This window comes from Ranitomeya imitator, chromosome 2 (assembly GCF_032444005.1).
Source record: "Ranitomeya imitator isolate aRanImi1 chromosome 2, aRanImi1.pri, whole genome shotgun sequence".
Taxonomy (NCBI): Eukaryota; Metazoa; Chordata; class Amphibia; order Anura; family Dendrobatidae; genus Ranitomeya; species Ranitomeya imitator.
In genome coordinates this window covers 483,002,599-483,015,657 of record NC_091283.1, presented here as the reverse complement: position 1 = coordinate 483,015,657, position 13,059 = coordinate 483,002,599, and the positions used below count along the sequence as shown (strand labels likewise).

General features: G+C 46.5%; 1 protein-coding gene across 1 annotated transcript in view; it reads right to left on the bottom strand.

Moving 5' to 3' along the window:
- Positions 1-5,839: 5,839 nt before the first annotated feature.
- Positions 5,840-13,059, bottom strand: part of PSMD11 (proteasome 26S subunit, non-ATPase 11) — a 50,503-nt gene continuing 43,283 nt past the window's right edge. Inside the window, exon 14 of the mRNA XM_069751365.1 lies at positions 5,840-6,536. The gene's annotated coding sequence lies outside the window, so the exon portion shown is untranslated. The remainder of the gene's footprint in view (positions 6,537-13,059) is intronic.

The window sequence follows — 13,059 nt, the reverse complement described above, 5'->3', positions numbered from 1 at the left end:
AAAAAGTCGGCTGCTGGGAGCGGCCCCATATGTTAACATTGGTCCGAGTGCAATGCCATAGACTTGCATTAGCGACGCATTGCAACGTATGGCCACACGTGCGACGGATGCGTCGTGTTTTGGCAGACCGTCAGCACAAAAAAAGTTGCATGTAACATTTTTTTTGTGTGTCGTGTCCACCATTTCCGACCGCGCATGCGCGACCGGAACTCCGCCCCCGTACCGACGCTAGTGTGAAAGTAGCCTAAGTTGTGCTGGAGACTAGTCGGCCAGGTGGGTGCCAGGCACTTTATCCTCAACCAGTGCCCTTGAGTGACTGGTCTCTGCCTATACCAGGGTTCCCCTAACTCCAGTCCTCACAGCCCCCGTCCTGTTTTCAGGAGGATTTTCTTGGTATTGCACAGCATTAAGGCATCAGAACCTGCCATATGTTCTCACCTGTGCAACACTAAGAAAATCCCAAAGACATGAATTGGGGGGCGGTGAGGAAGGGGATTGGGAAACCCTGGCCTATACGCATGTAAGCAAAGAATTGTCAGTCCAGGGTAGTAGGCGGGCAGCCTGTCCAGTCTCCTGTGCAGCTCGATCCCTGACAGCTCTTAGGCAGAGGCTGCACTGGCGCATCACATCCGATGTGATATGGTAATGACCCTCGCTCCTGCTGGGAGCGTGATCAGTGCCAATGCTCGGATCCGCTCCTATGAGAGTAAAGCGGCACAACTGTGGAGAAGCCTGTGAAATTAATTTCTCCATCTCCTCTGTTGCGGTAGTCGGCGGGGATCGCACTGCACTAGGGGGATATCCAAGTGTAGTGCGAAGTAGCAAAAAAGACGAATACTTATATGGGTGCGTGCGATGCGAATTTGGCATGCAATCGCAGAATGCTCTGCTGTTTTCCTGTCCGATCGCAATCCAATCGGAGAAAAAAAAATGCCATTGAGAACACACGCATAGGATTTAATTAGTACGAATGCAATCTGATTTTGATTCAGATTGCAATCGGCAGATTTAATCACAAGTGGGAGTAAGCCCTATAAAAATATATATAATGGAGTATAAGAATCCAGAAACAGCACAGATGAATGCGGAGCAGTAGCACTTTGATCAAACGCTACACATTGCGTTTTTCCCACAACAAAAACACGACTGCAACAAGTGAACACAGCCTGAAGCCAACCATATGCAGCAAGGGGTATGGTGGCTTTCAGATAAATTGCCAAAGATGTCCGATAGTAGCTTCATAACCTTTTTCTGAGGCTGAATCTACTATATAATTGTTTAAGGCTATGTGCACACGTTGCGGATTAGGCTTAGGAATTTCTGGTGCGGATTCTGCCTCTCCTGGCAGAAAACGCACCTGTGGATTTGTTGCGTTTTTTGTGCGGTTCTGCAGCGTTTTTTGTACGTTTTTGCTGCGTTTTTTTTACCCCTGCTGTTTTCTATAATGGAATGGGTACAAAAACGCTGCAGATTCACAAAAAAGAAGTGACATGCTACTTCTTTTAAACCGCGTTTCCGCAGCGGATTTTCCGCAAAGTGTGCACAGCATTTTTTTTTCTCATTGATTTACATTGTACTGTAAATCAATTGCGGATCTGCAGCATTTCTGCACTGCAAAAAACACTGCGGATCCTAAGAGAATCCGCAACGTGTGCACATACCCTAAGGGTCACTTCCGTCTGTCTGTCCGTCACGGATATTCATTGGTCGCGGCCTCGGTCTGTCATGGAAATCCAAGTCGCTGATTGGTCGTGGCAAAATGCCCACGACCAATCAGCGATGGCCAGAGTCTGGCAGCGAAATAGCCGCTGCTTTACTGCCCTGCAGTCAGCGCTGAGCGGTCACACAGGGTTAATGCCAGAGTTAACGGACCGCGGTGTAATGCACTCCGTTAACGCTGCTATTAAGAATAATAATAATCTTTATTTTTATATAGTGCTAACATATTCAGCAGCGCTTTACAGTTTGCACACATTTTCATCTGTCCCCGATGGGGCTCACAATCTAGATTCCCTATCAGTATGTCTTTGGAGTGTGGGAGGAAACCGGAGAACCCGGAGGAAACCCACACAAAAACAGAGAGAACATACAAACTCTTTGCAGATGTTGTCCTGGGTGGGATTAGAACCCAGCGCTGCAAGGCTGCAGTGCTAACCACCCAGTGTGACCAACTTTTTACTATTGATGCTGCATATGCAGCATCAATAGTAAAACGATCTAATGTTAAAAATAATATAAAAAAAAATTAAAAAAAAGGTTATTCTCACCCTCTGACGTGGCGCGCTGTACTCGGCGGTGCAAGCGGCAGGTTCCGGTGCCAAGGATGCTATGCGAGAAGGACCTGCCATGACGTCACGGTCAGGTGACCACGACGTCATCACAGGTCCTGCGCTCATACCTACCCTGGGACCAGAAGTTGCCGCGTGCACCACACACAGGCGCCAGGACTTCAAGGGGCCCTCGGAAGGTGAGTATATGTTTATTTTAAGTCTTTTTTAACCACGCATATAGTGCCCACATTGCTATATACTACGTGGGCTGTTACATACTGCGTGGGCTCTGTTATATACCGCATCTCTATGCTATATACTATGTCACTGGGCAATATACAACATGACTGTCCAATATACTACATGCTCTGTGCTATATACTACGTACCTGTGCAATATACTATGTGGCTGTGTCGGTTCTGTTATATACTACGTCGACTGTGCAATATACTACGTGGCTGTTATATACTACGTGGCAGTGCAATATACTACGATATACGACGTGGCTATGTTATATACTACATGGCTGACCAATATACTACGTGCCTGTGCAATACACTACGTAGCAGTGCTATACACTACGTGGCTATGTTATATACTACATGCTCTGTGCTATATACTACGTACCTGTGCAATATACTACGTGGCTGTGTCGGTTCTGTTATATACTATGTCGACTGTGCAATATACTACGTGGCTGTTATATACTACGTGGCAGTGCAATATACTACGATATACGACGTGGCTATGTTATATACTACATGGCTGACCAATATACTACGTGCCTGTGCAATACACTACGTAGCAGTGCTATACACTACGTGGCTATGTTATATACTACGTAGCTCTGTTATATACTACGTAGCTCTGTTATACTGTTATATACTACGTCACTGTGCAATATAGTACAGTACATAGCCTGTGCTATATACTACCTACATATTCTAGAATACCAGATACGTTAGAATCGGGCCACCATCTAGTATGTTCATAAGGCCGGAGTCACACTACAGCGAGATACAGCCGAGTCTCGCAGGTTAAAAACAAGCTCTGGCACCGGCACTCAGGAGCGGAGCGTGCAGCTCCATGTATTGCTATGCAGCCGCACGCTCCGCTCTGGAGTGCCGGGGCCAGAGCTTGGTTTTAACCTGTGAGACTCAGCTGTATCTCGTCGTGTGATCCCGGCCTAAGAGCGCTTATTTGAATCACCGAGCCACGTTTCTCACAGATAGATTATAATGGGTATGTGTTCCATGCAGCAGTTCACATGTCCATGCTTGATCCGAGTCAGGGGGTAAAATCAGCCACACAAGTCTATGGATTCATGAAAATAACACGAGTGCCTTCCTTGTGAAAACCATGTTTTTTTTGTATAAGAAAATCACAGATTTTTTTTCTCTTTACGCTCTTACAAAAATAGGTTCTTTTTTTCTTCTTCTCATACATGGGGGTGGGAACAAACAACATGCATCTGAATGAAACAAAAAAAAATGGCAGCAATCAGTTGACAAACGAGCAGTCACTTTTTCATTGGCCGAAAACATCATATACACAGGTCAAAAAAAAAAAAAAAAGTACACTACTGGCACATGTGGCTTCACTTACTAGTCCGGTACCTGTTTTGTTACATCTGTTCCTAGGAAAGCTAAAGGGGAACTGCACCAAAGCCTTTTACATAATTTTCCTACAGTACCAAATGTCAATATATCACCCAATGGCAAAAACCTGGAGACGTCAAATCGGTTGTCACCCAGCTTTCCCAAAGAGAGCACAATACATTCCCTAAGGATGTGACAAGGCCAGATTTCTGCTGGAGATGTTCTTCACCCTTGTGTTCAGCATCAGCCCATGTGTGAGGTTTGGTGGCTCCATAGTCACTCAACACTTCTTCCCACAACAGATTAGATCACAGTATTATAACATGCTAGGGCACCGCTGATGACTAGTGATGAGTGACCGTGCTTGGATAAGGTGTTATCTGAGCATGCTCAGGTGCCTAACTAGTATCTTCGGCATGCTTGAATAATATGTTTGAGTCCCCACGGCTGTTCGCCAGCCGCAATACATGCAGGGGTTACCTAATAGACACACAAGTGTGCTCAAATAACACCTTATCCGAGCACATTCGCTCATCACTACTGATGACGGCATGTGGAATACAGATTCCCTATTTTACTAGGCATTATTCACCTAATTGACAAACTGGGAGAGGCTGGCTAGTGCACACCTGACACCTGCACCCATTTGTGTGCACCTGTGTAAAGAATGAGAATTTGCATACGCCTGCTGCCCTCTGACGCTTCGTTATCGGACATAATGGTCAATGAGAGGAAGTACAAGCAGTTTACAGGTAGATAAGGAGCATGAAGGACGGTAATAACTTTAGGGACTGGAGTTCTCTGCTGGGTGTACTGCTAACGGTGTGGAAGAGGCTGTTGTTCGGCACATGGAGGAACGTCCAATGGAAGACACACAATTGTGGAAATATCAGTAAGAAGCTATAGCGGAGCTGTACTAGAAATGACCAATTCAATTTGCATTACTCTTGTGTGGTGTCCAGCCTGGTCCACCATAGCGGCAGGTCACCACTTTTGTAGCCACCGCCTCTGCCACTTATTAGGAGCCACGTGACGTATATTAAGGAGCCTAGGAAGTGCAGAAACGTGAAGATGGGCTACCGCGGGGGAACGGACCGGGGCAGAGCGAGTTGCTTATCTATAACCTGTAGCGCTACAGCACAACATTATGGCTCCAGCTTTTTGGAACCACGCTACATGAAGTGCCTATGGGGTGATAGGACCAAACAGTGCCATACTATGGAATCTGAGAGGTGGGAAAAAAAAGGTTTGAAATCAGAATCAAGCAGAATAAACCCCCATGAATGTTTTGCACTATTACTCATGACATGTCTACTTCACTATAACAACTCTGGAGCATAGTATAATTCTGGGTTGTGCTGTTACCAGTTGGTGTGTGTCCTTCCATAGTGTTGTACTATAGTTCAGGCTTCAGAGGAACTCCCTTCCGGTGAGTAAAATGGTGGCACCCAGTTGTCAATTCAGTTTTCCAGGAGGGATAACGGAGGAATGTCACAAGAGAGTTTGAAAATGCCAGAAAAGTAGTGATGAGCAAACATGCTCAGATGAAGTGTTATCCGAGCATGCTTGGGTGTTATTCAAATATCTTGGGCGTGCTCAGATAATATGTTAGAGTCCATGCAACTGCATGTCTCGTGGATGTTCGACAACCATAACACATGCAGGGACTGCGCAACAGCCACGAGACAGGCAGCCGCAGGGACTCGGACATATAACAGATAGTCGGATAGCACCAGAGCATGCTCAGATAACACCTTATCCGAGCATGTTCACTCAACAGGAAAATGCTGTATAAAAGTTTACTAAAACAGACATTAGGAGGGTTGATGGATCCTTTAAGATGACCAAACAGAGTAAAATAATCAAATAAGAGATTAAAAAAAAAAAACATCATCTATGTTAACCTGGAGAGCATTTGTCTCCTCAACTCTACAGAAAGCTTTTACACACCAAAGACCAGAAAAGAAAAAAAAAAAAAAAAAAAAAGATCTTTATTGGAACACATCTGAACATCAGATATACTCTGGTTTCAGCTGGGTGGAAATTGTGCACCTCTTATGGGATATCGAAACCCAAAGGACATCAGCAGGGACGAGGGGGCATGTCTTAAAGGAGTGGTAACAGGAGCGGCAAGGGCAATTTTTTGTTTCGTTAAATCCCTGCAAGCAGCAAACCCGTTTAATTTATGAAAAGTGAGGGTTCCCTGCCAGAGCTGAACCGTGAGCCCAAATGAGTCTTTTCCCTAGCAAGCCTCTGTGGCACATACAGTATAGGTCGTGTGTGCAATCATGGAACTAAGGCTCTGGGGACCATGGGTAAGCTCAAAGAGACCCCCGCAAACAAGCACTGCTTCAGGTAAGGACACAGAAAAACCTATAAAACAAGCAAGTGTTCTAACCCCGGACGTGGGATGGAAGAGTGGACATAGTCAGAGCATGGATTTAACCCAGAACCTAAGAGGCCTGTGCCAAGGATGCGCCCATTCATTGAGATTTTAAAAATGACCATTCAAAACAATAGATGTTCCTGGGAAAGATGGAAAAAAAAAAAAAAAAAAAAAGAATTCCCTTCAGCACCCCCTGCCCCTTTTCCACCATCCCACACGAGGAGGAGAGGTGTCCGCTGCTCCTGCCGCTCTGATTTCTCAATGGCTGATGATTTCAATGGTCTGAAAGTGAATATGAAACACATTAAGATCAGGAAAGACATATACATCAAAAATTGCAAATGTGTGAACATGGCCTTAAAAGGGGTTGTTCAGGATTTAAAAATAAAATCAAAACTACAACAAAATTGACTGACATACCATACTAATAAAAAATAATGATAAAAATAATGCAGGGAGAGCGGTGAAATTAAAAATAGCTTGTTCTGCTGCTGCCTCTCTGTGGTCCATCCAAGTCTTGATGACAATGCCGTGCATAAAAGTGCTCACTGCGACCAGGCACAGGCCTCGGGTGATGGCTGCCTGTACGGCACGTGACAGAGGCCAGTGACTGGCTGCAGTGGGCACATGTAGGGCACTTCATCGCAGCAGGGACAACCTGAGCAGCAAGGGAATTAATGGTTACATTTTTTTTGTATTTATATGATTACCAGATTTTTCTTTTCCTTTCTTTTTAAGCCTGAACAACCCCTTTGAAGGGAGATTATTACAAGATATATTACAATATATGTTATACTGTTATACTAGTATTATGGATTTTTTTTTTTTTTTTTAAAGAAGACAAATAACTGCTAAAGCCCTTTTAGGAAATAAAGTTTTGGGTGTTCTTAAAGGGAATCTGTCAGCAGTTTTTTGCTACCTCATCTGAGAGCAGCCTGATTTAGGCAAAGAGAACCTGAATCCAACGATGTATCACTTAAGATTACTGGGTGCAGCCGTTCTCACACTAGAATTTTTAGATTTAGCAATGAAGCAGAGCTGAGAAAGCTAACCCCGGCCACACCAGGCTCTGCATGTACAATGTCCATAGACAGGGAGCTGCTCATCACACGAGGGGGTGGAGTCGGACTACCAGGTTGCGCTAGTCCAGCAATGATTAAGCTCCTGGTGAAAAACAATCATTACAAGTAAACAACAGAGCTCGAGCTGAAATCTGTGCTTTAACTCCTACCGCATGCTGCCTTCAGATTACAGCACCAAACCTGCTGACATATTTCATTCACGTTTTGTTAATCTTACAATAAACCATACATACATGTCCACCCTCATTGTAACAAACTTTGACTCATAAAATGTGGCCTAAGACCCCATTCACATGTCCGTGTTTCATAATCTGTACTGTCCACGGGTCTCCTGCCCTGCACTATATGAGGATGTGTGGTTTGTGCGGCTGGTCCATCAGTCTGTACTAGGTCTGCGAAAACACAGATGTGTGAATTTGTCCTTAGGACGGTTTCACACATCAGATATTCAAGGCCCGGATATGGTGGGTGGTGAGTTTGGGTCAAGAAACCTTTAGCTAGTCAGGGCATCAATCCTTACCTGGACCATGAATATGGGAAGTGTGAAACGAGCTCCATCACCATAGTCAAGGCCAGACTTGATATGACTAGTCTAATTAAATTAATAAAATAAAAAAATGCTAAATGCTAGGAATGGCAAAAAGATTCCCAGTACCCAGGTCCAATGGCCACGATGATAGTCTGTGCCTGCGAACCTCCTCTTACTTGCTGGAATCCCTGGCCCTTCTCTTCAGTAGGCCCACAGTAATTTTATAAGTGCTCCAGGCCTACGAATAAGGAGAGATGCCAGGAATTCCAGCAGGCTCTGATCTGGTGGCCACGGACTATTAATGTGGCCGCTGGACCAGAATCCTGTGAATCTTTTTAATCATCTCCACTGAGTAGTATAAAGAGAGGTCTGCTTACTTCTAGAATCAATGCCATAAGGCTAAGCTTCAACACCACATTCAATAGATAAGAATGGAGCCATTTTAGGAAGAAAGCAGCCATAGTATTGTAATCTTATGTCCCCCATTAAAATCTCTGCAGTCAGACAGCTTAAATAAAATGTATGAAATCCATGACTAGAAATCGTTCCTATATGGGGCAGTACACAGAGCTCTGAGAATGACGACCTTATCCAGGCTGCAGCACCAGAAGAACAAACAGCAGTTGTGCAAACCCCGTAGTAATGAAATAACCGAGCACATCCTGTCTGCATGTGTGGAAAGCAGAAGCAGCTGGCTACATTGTTTCACAGATGGCACAGAGGCTGTTCGTGCCCATTGTAATGTGTCATTATCAGGAGGAGCAGTCATCTCCATAGCTGATATTGTGCAATGCCCAATTACCAAAGATCTTTGTGTCCTAGACATGGATGTGGTTCTAACCTCAGAATCCGGATCTTGTTCTGAACATCTGCTGGGCAACTAGTAATGCTGATGCATGTATGATAAGAGGGGGGTAGGAACGGCTGCTATAGGACTTCAGCCTCTAAATAGCAGCAGAGTCCGGCCGCGGCCCGTACTGTGCGCTGCTCTCACCTACACCGCTTGTCTTCTACTCTGCGATCCAGCAATGAATGGTGATTTCACATAGTAGTGTTTGTCAAGATTGGTGAACCCTTACCAAATATTTTTTTTATTTTCAATTTATTTATTTTTTTAATAAAAGTGTGCATGGCTGACTTGCAAAAAAGTTCCATTTTTTTCTATGTAGAAAAATAAGCCCCCCAAAAATAAACTGGTGTACAAGTTGGTATGCATGCAAAATTGCAGCATGGTCACACTGGCCATTAAACAGACAAAACTTAACACAAAATGAACATGTATCCTGCTGTAAGTAAATAACTAAAAGCAACAGTACATATAAAGGAAATGGAGTACTTGGTAAACACTGTTTTTGATTAAAAAAAAAAGTAAAAGCCATCCCACCAGCGTCAAGGTGTACCCAAATCAGGATGGTCCTAAGGTGCATCACAATTTGGGTACACCTTGACGCTGGTGGGATGGCTTTTACTTTTTTAATCAAAGACCGTGTTTACCAAGTAATCTATGTTATTTATATGTACTATTGCTTTTACTTACAGCAGGATATATGTTCATTTTGATTATGTAGAAAAGTGACGGAGCTTTACCAAGCTTCAAGGGTTAATGCCTTCACCATCTCCATTTTGGTGCTTATTTTGCACTTGTCTATCAAAAAAGTGCACTAAAGAGACAACTGGGCAGAACTTGTGCCAGAAGGACAATAATAGAATAAATGGCAAATAGACACAGCATTAAGAGCCTCCTTAGTACCCATTGGCCATTCAATGGCACTTTAGAGCTTTTTTTGTTCAGGGCATACTGCAAGCCTATTTTCCATGCATTGCTTCTTTAGCACATTCTATCCAAGAAAGACACAAATACAGTTAAAAAAGAACCTGACAGCGGATACCTGTGGCCTAATCCAAAGCCACTGTATGATTTCAGCCATAAATGTTTGACCCTGATGCGCTGTGGTGTTTCAGAAGAAAATATACTTTAAAATTGGACTATTCCAAGGGGTGGGTCCCTGGCCAGCTTACCCCACCCACTGCCAGTGACTGACAGGTCTCCTCCTATACATGCACACAATGAAAGACCCGCCACCCAAGAGGAGTGGGCCGGGAGCAGCCGCTGGGGATCCACCTGTTCAACTAGTCTCCCATGTGGCTTGTTACCTGGTGGCTTTTAAAACAGGATTTTTGGTTGCTTACCATAAAATCTGTTTCTCGGAGCCTTCATTGGGGGACACAGGAACCATGGGTGTATGCTGCTGCCACTAGGAGGTTGACACTATGCACAAAAAAAAGTTAGCTCCTCCTCCTGCAGTGTACACCCCACCGACTGGCATTAAGAACCTCAGTTAGTGAGAAAGCAGTAGGAGACAAAACAATAAGGTTAAACCGTAACCACAAACATGAGAACTGTAAACATGAGAACAACAGAAACTGAACAACATGGGAGGGTGCTGTGTCCCCCAAAGAAGGCTCCGAGAAACAGATTTTACGGTAAGCAACCAAAAATCCTGTTTTCTCTATCGCCTCTCATTGGGGGACACAGGAACCATGGGACGTCCCAAAGCAGTCCCTGGGGTGGGAAAAATAGACATCCATCAGGTCAGAGGACTCACCACTGCTGCCTGCAAGATCCTTCTGCCTAGGCTGGCGTCCACCGAAGCATAGGTATGGACCTTGTAAAATTTGGTGAACGTGTGGATGGAAGACCAGGTTTCCGCTTTGCAAAGCTGTAGGGCGGAAGCCCTGTGGTGCACCGCCCAGGAGGCACCGACTGCTAGGGTAGAGTGAGCCTTAATCCTGATCTGATCCAGCGAGCAATAGTCGCCTTGGAAGCCGGCAGGCCTCTACGCGTGCCATCAGGAATGACGAAAAGAGAATCTGTCTTCCGGAAAGCGGCCGTTCTAGCCAGGTAGATCCTCACTGCCCTGACAAGGTCCAGCTTGTTCAACGATCGCTCCAGAGGTTTAAGTCGGAGCTGGACAAAAGGAAGGTAGAACGATGTCCTCGTTGAGGTGGAAGGTAGAAACCACCTTAGGAAGGAAGGAAGGAAGGAAGGCGGAGGCCTGAGGACCACTTTGTCTTGGTGAATAACCAAGAACGGAGGTCGGCAAGAAAGAGCCGCCAACTCGGAAACGCGGCGGATCGAAGTGATTGCCACAAGAAAGGCCACCTTCCGAGATGGAACCGACAGGGAAACTTCCCTTAGAGGCTCAAAGGACGAACCCCTCAGAACGCCCAGCACAAGATTTAAATCCCATGAATCCACAGGGGCCCTGTAAGGAGGGACAGCGTGGGCTACTCCTTGAAGGAAGGTCTTAACTTGTGGCCAAGAAGTCAACGTCTTCTGAAAAAGGATGAAGAGCGCAGAAACCTGGCCCTTTAGGGAACCAAGAGCCAGGCCCGAGTCCAGCCCTGCCTGAAGGAAGGCCAGAATGGAAGGCAGAGAAAAGGACTTGGGTGAAACGCAGCTAGACTCGCACCAACGGAAGTAAGCCTTCCAGGTACGATAGTAGATCCTGGAAGACGAAGGCTTCCTAGCCTGGATCATAGTATGAATCACCCGGTCCGAAAGGCCGGACACTCTTAGAACTGCGGTCTCAACAGCCACGCCGTCAAACTGAGCGACCGAGAATTCGGGTGGCAGATCGGACCCTGGGACAGCAGATCGGGTCTGTCTGGAAGGCGCCAGGGGGCGTCCGCGAGAAGATTGACGATGTCCACAAACCAAGATCTCCTGGGCCAATCCGGAGCGATCAGAATGACCGGCACCCCTTCCACCTTGATCTTTTTCAACAGCTTGGAGAGCAAGGAAAGGGGTGGAAACAGATAGGGAAGCACAAACTGTGACCAAGGAATGGCCAAAGCGTCGACGCCCACTGCGAGAGGGTCACGCGACCTGGATACGAACCGAGGGACCATCCTGTTCATTCGTGACGCCCACGTTCAGAGTCCCCCATCGAAGACAAATCTGATGGAAGACCTCCAGATGCAAGGACCATTCCCCTGCCGCGAGGCCCCCGCGGCTGAGGAAGTTGGCGGCCCAATTGTCCACACCGGGGATATGCACCGCGGATATCACCAGAACCGTTGCCTCTGCCCAGAGGAGGATCTTGGATACTTCGGCTAAGGCCAGAGAACTCCGGGTCCCCCCCTGATGGTTGACATGCCACTGCCGTGGCATTGTCCGTCTGGATTCAGATTGGTAGACCCCTGAGAATCCTTTCCCAGTGACGAAGGGACACAAAGATGGCCCGAATCTTGAGGACATTGATCGGCAGAGTTGACTCCTGCGCCAACCAACGACTCTGAACAGTCAGGTGGCGAAACAACACCCCAGCCGAGCAGGCTGGCATCTGTTGTCACCACCTGCCAGTGAACTGGAAGGAAGGACCTGCCCTGGGAGATGAGAGGTGACGTCAGCCACCAGTTGAGGGACCGCTTGAACCGAGGAGAAAGTCAGATCAGACGATCCAGGGAGAAGACAGACCTGTCCCACTGTGACAGAATGGCCTGCTGAAGAAGTCTTGAGTTGAATTGGGCAAAGGGAATCGCTTCTAATGTGGCAACCATCCTTCCCAGAACCTTCATGGCCGATCGGAAGGAGGGAAAGCCGAGGGCCCTGGAGCAAGTGAACTTCCCGAAGGATGGATCTCTTGTCTTCGGGAAGGAAGACCCTGGTCTGACGAGTGTCGAAGAGCATGCCCAGAAAAATGAGGCGCTGAGAAGGAATAAGGCAGGACTTCTTCCAGTTGACAAGCCACCCGAAACGGGCTAGGGTGTCGAGGACGATGGACAGACTTTCGTGAGCCTGAGAAAAAGACGGGGCCTTGATGAGGATGTCGTCGAGGTACGGAAAGAGAACAAGGCCTCTGACCCTCAAGATGGCTATGAGCGCCGCCATGATCTTTGTGAAAACGCTGGGGGCGGTTGCAAGGCCGAACGGCAGGGCGACAAACTGAAAATGCTCCTGATGTACTGCAAATCGCAGGAATCTGTGATGTCCCGGGAAGATTGGGACATGGAGGTAGGCGTCCTGGATGTCTATGGAGCACAGGGATTCCTGAACCTCCATGGAAGCAATTACTGAACGAAGGGATTCCATACTGAAGTGTCTCAGGCAAACCCTCTTGTCCAGCAATTTGAGATCCAGAATGGGACGAACCTTGCCGTCTTTTTTCGGTACCACGAAAAGATTCGAATA